The sequence below is a fragment of the Halyomorpha halys genome, unplaced genomic scaffold (genome assembly GCF_000696795.3).
Source record: "Halyomorpha halys isolate HHAL.00 unplaced genomic scaffold, Hhal_1.1 Scaffold651.1, whole genome shotgun sequence".
Lineage (NCBI taxonomy): Eukaryota > Metazoa > Arthropoda > Insecta > Hemiptera > Pentatomidae > Halyomorpha > Halyomorpha halys.
This window is the reverse complement of record NW_027112258.1, coordinates 535,429-544,390: the sequence shown is the minus strand read 5'-3', so window position 1 is coordinate 544,390 and position 8,962 is coordinate 535,429.

Below are 8,962 nucleotides of genomic sequence, written 5' to 3'. Positions count from 1 at the left end.
TATATAAAATTGTTATTAAATTAAATAACTTTTATAAATTTTTCAGGAAGGTATAATCATATTATTGTCAGTTTTATTACTTCTTTTGAGTTATTTAACTTAATATTTTGGTTTTTTAATTGTATTAGTTTACTAACATATTTTTAAACATTTTTTCATATTTTTTAAATCATTTCCTTTTTCACTTTTCATAATTTTTATTTTTATTATTTACATATTTGTAAAAATCTGATTTTATTTTTTATCCTGTTCGTTATCATCTTTTTCTTGTTATACTGTTTGTTATCCTAACATGGTTTTTATCTTGTTTGTAATTAGGTCTGAAGAAGACCTGAAATCCAGGACGAAACGTTGTCACAATAACGTAAGTACCACTTGTCAGTATTCTTCATTCCCGACAATATTTTATATTAATTGTATAGTTATTTATATTATTTTTTCATTTTGTGATATATTAAAAGGCGATGAGCAATTTTCATTGGGCATAACCTCTTTTGAGGTGACTTTTGAACATTATGAACTTATAAATAATGTTTGTGTTGATAACAGAATAACCATATTTTTTTCGCTCCTGAAAACAAACAACTACAATAACAAAAACATATATAATAACAGGGTGAAAGAAACACACACGAAGTCCGATCACAGAAAACCCTATTTCTCACCCTTGTCGACATAAAACTCTTTGGCACCTTAGGAGACTCCGAACAGGTTATAAACTATATCAACGTGTTAACCGCGCTTTTTACGAGCTCGCTAAAATCGTGGAAAGCTATTTCAAATGCCTGATAAAATCAACAACATTGTAAAATGTAAATAACGGAATATATTGTTCCTTATTCACAGGACTGTGTAATTTTCAGACAAGTTACATGTTTATTGTTAGATTGTACATGATTGCTATATACTAAAAAATAGTGTTAAGTTAGAATATAGATGAGCATGTTAAAGAAGGCAAGATTTTCGGAGTGTTTTCATATAATAAAAATTAATAAAACTTTAATAAAATCCAAATAAAAAAATAAATTGAGAAAGATGGGGTACTGATATCTTACAGTACTAAGTTTATTATATATATATATATATATATATATAAAGTTTCGTGATCGCGGGAAGAGACTTATAAAAAAAGGAAGAAGGTAGGGAGAACAACTCCCGATGAACATTGTTTATTAATGGGATCCGTCACTAATTTTGAGGTTTAATTTGGGCTAAAAGACGAATTTGTGAATAAAGCAAATGTTCTTGTGTGGTACGAATCCCTCATAGTACTTTACTTTATTAGCCTCGTACTTGAAATCAATTTAAGAGGGACAGCTCGATAGGTTTTTGTGAGGTCATCCCCGAGGTTCAATGGTGGTTCGTGAATCTCTCCCTGCCTCAGAAGCTCACGAGGGTTGGAACCGCTCACTCCCTTTCCTGTTCGCGACAACATGGATCACCGTCAAGTGAAGTGAATTTCCCGAGAAGCTAAGACCCCCCCCCTTCCCATCCCTGTCACGAGACACTTCTCATCAATTATCTTAATCAACTGGATATAGTGCTTGTAATAGTTGGCGCATCCCCCGCATGTTACCCGATATCTCTGTAACTCAACAGTCTTAGGTAACGCGACATACGGCTGGATTATTGATATTGTATTCCACTCACCCCTCGGCAATATAACAAGTGGAAATAAGAAACCATAACCTTTAAAGCGATTGTTACAGTATAGCGAGCATTTTTACTAACACAACATGTGGTAAATATCACTTTAGAAAATACTTATTGTATTTAAAAATCGATTAATGAAAAACAGATTTAGTATAAGTACACTAAATAACTAATACTGAGGTTAAAATTATTTAAAATAACATTAAAGGAACAATAATTTATAAAATCGTATACAATTAAAATCTCCAGTAGTTTTGTTTAATTATACTAATTTTCATAAATATATAAACTAAAAATGTAGTTATTTAGTAACAAATTACTTTAATTACACTATGATTCAATTTATTAATATTATAAGTAAGTGGATTTTCTTATTAGATTCAATAGGCAGTAAGAAAAAAAATTACAAAATTAATGCATTTGAATTCCTATGTTGGTCCAATTTTAAATTTTGTTTCCCATCAGTACTTCAATTCTCTACAAAGCATGCAGTTATTAATCACAGTCAACCAACGATCTTCGAAAAACTTATGAAAATTTCTTTAAAAAATAAGTATGTATTTCGTACTTTAGGTATTATATCGTTACTTAATTAAATAAAATTCATATATCTAATTATTCGTTAATTAGACTTTATATTTCTTATTAAATTTAATAAAAATTTTTTATTGTTTTTTAATGCAAATATGTACTTAGTTAAACCATTCAGAATTTACCTAGTAACCCAAAAACAGTAGGAGCTACATAAAAAAAAATCTTTATAACACAAAAGAAAATCGTCCTAGAGACATTATGAAAGTATTTTCGAAGTAATAAAAAATGATACAAATATTCTTAAAAACCATGGTTGAGACAAAATGTCGCCATAATCTTCAATGATTTTTTTAAATGATATGAAAACCTTTTTTTTTTTGTTTATATATTCAATTTTCATTATATTTAATGTAATATTACAAGTAACTACTTGCACGAAATTGGCACTGGCAAAAAAATTACGTCACCATAGTAAATAAATAAATAATAACGGCTTAGCAGTTATTATTTATTTATTTACTATGGTGACGTAATTTTATTTACTTAATCGTAAAAATACCTAGGCAATCATACATTGTCGCTGATAAATGTGAATAATGAGCAAAATTGTAAAAGTTAAAGTATCCAGTAATGAACAATTAATAAATACATACTATTGTTAGTAGGGACTTGCACTAATACCTGCTAACATAAAATATTTACATAAAAATCATTCAGTATAATAATACATCCAAATTATTTTTTTCCAAATAGCTGTAATGATGATCACATCACTAATGAACAAAATAAACATTACACCCAACATATTTGAGATATAACAATCCTGTAAGTATCTAAGGATAGTAATTGAAGATAATTTATCGTAGATCAGTATTGAATATCGAAAGGAACTCTATTGTTTCTACATGTTTTACTTTGTACATTTTTGTTTCAAGAAGAAAATTCTACAAGGAAGTTTTGGGGGTGGCGCGAATGAATAAATTTTCTCTAATATGCCCTTTTGGATACAGTTTTCCGAGAGAGTTCTTTTATAAAGTTCTGATTTCTCATATAACTTCCACTGGAAAAGCTTCGACATTGTTTACCATTTACCCTGCGGGAAGAGAATTCACTTTGAGTTTTATACGTTGTGGAGATATTTTTTTCCAGAAAGAGTTTTTTTAATAGAATTAGGTTATGAAAATAACAACTAATGATAAAAATCATTTTATAATTTTTTATAAAAAAAATGTTTTTTAATGCAATAATTTATTAGTACAGTTAATATTTCTCATAATAATAATAATAAACAAAATCTAGACATAAATGTTTAAACAGCTCATATTCTGCACAAGTAAATAGTATTTTCTGAATATAACATTCACTACGTTTTACCCTGCATTTTCATAATCAGAGCTGTTAGAACACATAGTAAAACATATGAGATTGTGCAGTGAGGGGCGAGAATAGGCCAAGAGAGATTTCAGCAAATTAGTACTCTGATGACATGTCAATATGTTGTAACACTCATCTAATACCATTTATTAGATTCATGCAATACTTACATTCTCTTCTTCATCACTCTGTTGCCACTTGTAATTAATTGTAAGCAGGAATACATAATATATGTATTTTTATTCATCTACTACCTGTATATTGTCTATCAAGTTGTATTATGAACGTTTGTTGGCTTCTATCTCATTATCAATTAAAGAAGTTCAATTCAAGCAATGAGATTATGTCACCATTTTTTGTTATATTGTGTTCCAAACATTTAGGGCCCGGTGCGGATTTATGTTTAAAACCCCCTCTCTCTCTCTCCCCCCCCCAAAAAAAAATAATAATAATCCTCCAGCAATTTTAAACTTAAAAGAAATATTTTTAAATTTAAAAAGATACATATATACTTATTTTTTTATATATAAGAAAAAAAACATTATAATTGAGATAATCACGTTTTACTTGATTTTTACATTTATTGTAATTTTACATTAATGATGAGAAGATAGTTGATCGTGGATAATATATATGAGGAGAAGATGGTTTGAGGGTGAGGTCAAAATATAACACAAATAAGTTGAAATAACTTATTTAATAGTACCAACGTTTCGGCCAGAATTTCTGTTCTTCATCAGGACTTATAACACAGAACAAGATAACAACCAACAAAACAAAAAATAAAATATAAACAGAATGACATATAGTAAATAAGATAATTGTAAACAGAATAAAATTTATAAAAATAAAGTTATGAAAGGAATAGTAATAATAAACTAAAATATTCATATTCCTTTGCTTTATATAACTTTAAATTGTTATTTCCTTAATTATGCTGTTTTTATTTACTTATTCAATTAGCTATATATACATTTTATTTTCCACTTCTTTCATAACTTTATTTTTATTCATTTAATTATGTACAATTATTTACTATATGCCATTCTATTCATATTTTATTGTTTATTTTTGTATTCATTGGTCGTTATCTTGTTCTTTGTTATTACCCCTGATAAAGGCTAGAAATTCTAGTCGAAACGATGGAACTATTAAATAAGTTATCCCAACTTATTTGTGTTATATTCTGACCGTAACCCCCTCCTCCAACCATCTTTTCCTCATAATTTATAATTAAAATTATTTAATTATAAATTAGATTTCATACAGTTTTTTCCACTCCGAAGTAGTTTGCTTATGAGTTTACCTATCTTTTTGCACTGAATTTATCCTGTTGTTAAGAAAATACAGGGGATAGCGAAATTCTAAAAATCTGGCATAATCCTTACAAAACAAAATAATTGATTAACTCAATTTTTTTATTTATTTGAAATAGTTTCATGTCTTATTTCGCTTTAGAGGATTGGTTTTACAATTTTACTTGTGTTTTTGTAGGTTTTGAGAATAGCCTTCTATAATACCATATTTAAAAAAAATTAATAAACTACTTCCGTTCCAAAATAATTAACAATTATACTAAAATAAATAAGATGTTAAAAAGAGCTATAATAATAATTCCACACGAAAACTAGAAAGAGAATTACAAAACTAACAGTAATATATGTCAAATTTAAAGATATTTATCAAAAAAAAATTATGAAATATTTTTTATTATTAATGTAATTAATAAATATTGGTCTCAGCCTTATACCTAGATCTTCAATTCATGAAACAGGAGTTCAAAATGTAATAAACACAGTGACCGAAGAAAGTATTTGCGCACCAGGTTTATTTTATTAAATTATTAATTTATGCAATAAAAAAACCCTATTACTTCAAAAATAAAAAGTATATTTATAAATTAATAACTAAAAATAAAATTCAAATGAAAACCTTCTTTCATAAAAAAAAACAAAAAATACAGAAAAAAGTGTGAAGTCTGCCGATTGTGTTGAAAGTTTTCATTAGTTAAAAATTTGATTGCTTAAAGCCCATAAGAAATTAAACAACGAACTGACTTACGACGACAAAGTCTAGTTTTAAGAGAAAATCGATCGTCCAAAAATTGTTTCACTAAAATCTATGATATATTATTGTGTCGATTGCACCGTGTAGCGAATAATGTACAAAACGTGAATTTTAATTAATATATACAAATTAACTGTGTTTGTTATTGTTTTGTTTTTTTAATGGAATTTATTTTTTATTATTTAATATTACTCAAAAAGGAAAAAAACCTTTCGAAACACATTAATACCGAATTTTGGTTTTATTAATATAAAATAATACAATGATAAAAGGTTTTATAGTTTATGATTACATCGGTATCCTTCGGGCATTTCAATTTTCATGTCAGTTAAAATATTAAGAACTTTCTTAAGTTATACAAACAATTCTTGGATGTATTTGGAATTTTTAATTTAAGATTTTATTTTTTTTTCCGGGAGAGGGGAAGGAGGGCCTATTATTTTTACAATATACAAAAGAATTACTTCTGAAACTGGTTAATTTAATTTTTTTAACAACGTTTGTACTTGAAGATAACTTGTTCTAAATCACATTCAACCCTATTATTTTTCCCTAATAAAGGTTACCCAATTTATAGGGACTGAGTGAATCCCAGGAAAGTTCTCGATCCCACAGGATTCACGGTTACATTAAAAGAAAGTATAATTACCAGCCACAGCTGAATTCAAACCCGGGTCCTTGGCACAGTGCCTTACTAACTGAGCTACCCCGATCCTCATTGTTATTATCAACACTTCAAAGACTTTTAGAAGTTCAATTATCTGTCACTTCCGGTCGGTTGATTTTAACGAAGATATTGCTGAAACATCCCAGTTACCCATACGCTCTAAATATGGAATTTCAGTTGCATTTTTGAGCAAGACTGTTCACACACAAAACATTTCGCGGGTCATGGTTATTTTGACCCAAGGAACTTGCATTTCTGTTAAAAAATCAAATATAAAATTTTGCTCGATAGCAATACTTTCCCTTTCTATATATCGGTAAGCGAAAGTAATAACGTAGTTTATACTATTACTACAATAGGAATTATATCAGTAAACAAAATAAACTAAATTTTTATTCGAAATTTCTAAACAAATAAGAGGAGTAAAAAGAGCAAATCAATGAACACGAAATAACTAATTAATTCATAAATGACCCCCTCCCCCCCTATTAGATACAGAAATCACTATTTTTCCTGTTTATTGCTGAACTATTAAGTATGTTAATGTTGGATAAATTCAAATGTGTTATGCATAGATATCACTCATTGATGGCCGACTGTCAGAGGTAACGCCCATGTAGATGTCCATTTCAATTATACCATCGTTAGGAATAATCAATAAAATTATGCAAATGGGATAATTAACGTTGGAACAGGTGAGAATTTCCAATGTGCCAACTTCCATTGAGGAAAACGAATTAGGGTTTTCTTCTTTACTTTTTTCCCGATTTTTATTCCTTTTTTTCCTGTTCAGTGGGCACCGGTTGACATGCAAGTTAGGTAGGAAGGAGGGGAAATCATAACTTCGTTTTAAACCGTGACATGGGAAATATCCTCGAGTAATAAGATTAAATGGGGGCTATTTCCAATTGGGGTTTTCTTGGGAAATGTATGCAAATTGTCCTCAGCCCTGTATGAATTAGCTGGAATTCAGATCTATTAATGATATAAGATCTATCTACGATACAAATGTCAAAGTCCGAATCAACGTAAAAAATTATAATCAGTATTTAAGATATTTTAATTTTAATTTAATGGACAGGATCAACTTGTCATATATTTAGAGAGATATACTATGTACAAACACTTGCATAAAACAATTTTTTCTGTCGCCTTTCCTAGGAATCTTAAAATTTCAGTGTCAATAAATCCATGATCAAAACTAAGAAGAAAACTCCATTGAACTAATTAATACACAGAATACATGATCGGAATTATTAGAAATTTATTTTACATTATTGAATGAATATATTTGATATTATCTTGTACTAAAGTAAAGCTTGATTAATTAAATAGTTGTTGATCCAGCTAAGCGTTTAGTTACTTTACATTTTCAGAAGTTATCCTAATAATTGTTCATTTCAGTTTATTCTATTAAATTGTTATTGTAAGTTATTATTAATTAATTTTGGGGTTATATTATATATTGAAAATATTTTACCGAAAAAAGTTTGTAAATAAGTAATACTTCAATATTTAGATTGATGATTCCGAAAACATAATAAATCTACCCTTTTTGATTAACAGATTTTTTTTTGCCAGGAGCGGGTAGAACAGCACTGTGACACCTCTGTGAGTTCGGGAACACTTCGGAGTCCACCCAGCCTCATAAAGCGACTGTTGTTTGCATAGTCATGTTCTACAATGAAAAATGAAAAAATAAAACAATTTTTATAAACAATAATTTCTTCGAATTATAATTTTAAAAATACATGTACATAGTATAATTTAAGATTAATAACTATTACAATTAAAATATCACTTAAAAAAAGCATTACTTACAATTACAATACTATTACAGTTTGTTTTGCATTCTAGTGATTCAACTAGCTCAAGGTTTAAGCCAAAAGTGAATAGGGTTGAAATAGAGGTAGAGTTTGTTTTAGTTTTTCCAACTCGTAACCGTTTCTTTCTAGCAGGTAGTCCGTCCGTTAATTCTGTTTTGTATTTTATCTATTTATAATTCCTGTTTGTTAATTTTGTCTTATATATTTACTCAAACTTGAAGTAACCTGAATTTAAATTTTGCACATCCGATTTTTCTTGAGTCTTTTCATATAATCTTCCCAGATAATTTTATACAATATATTAGATTGTAGCTCTATTTTGTCTTTGCCCTTCGTATTGGTGTTGGGTTTGGATAAAGCAGCTGTGCTTTTGTATGTAATTGCGTAATCGTTTTTGTTTTTGTTCAGAGTTTTTGTCGTCCTCTCTTGGAGTGTTGATATATAAGGAACTGTGTAGTATCTTTTGCTATTGGTTTCTTGGGGTTTAGGTTGTGTCAATGTTAGTGTTTGCTTTAGTTATTTCCAGTCTAGTTTATATGGGTGCCCATTTTCTAGGAAGGGATCTACTACTTTATTTTCTGCTGTTTTTAGGTTTTAACATCGAGTTAGTTATATTACAGCAATGTAGAACAAACTGTAATGGACAATTGTAAGTCATGAATTAATTACTACTACTATGCACACATATTTTTTTAATAATTAGTTGAAGAAATTATTTGCTCTTAAAAAACTGTTTTTTTTCGTAGTAGGGCATGACTACAATAAAGTTGCGAAACGAGGACTTAATAGTTGTATTATTGACAGATCAAAATCCCCAAAGATATATACTTACAACAGTTAT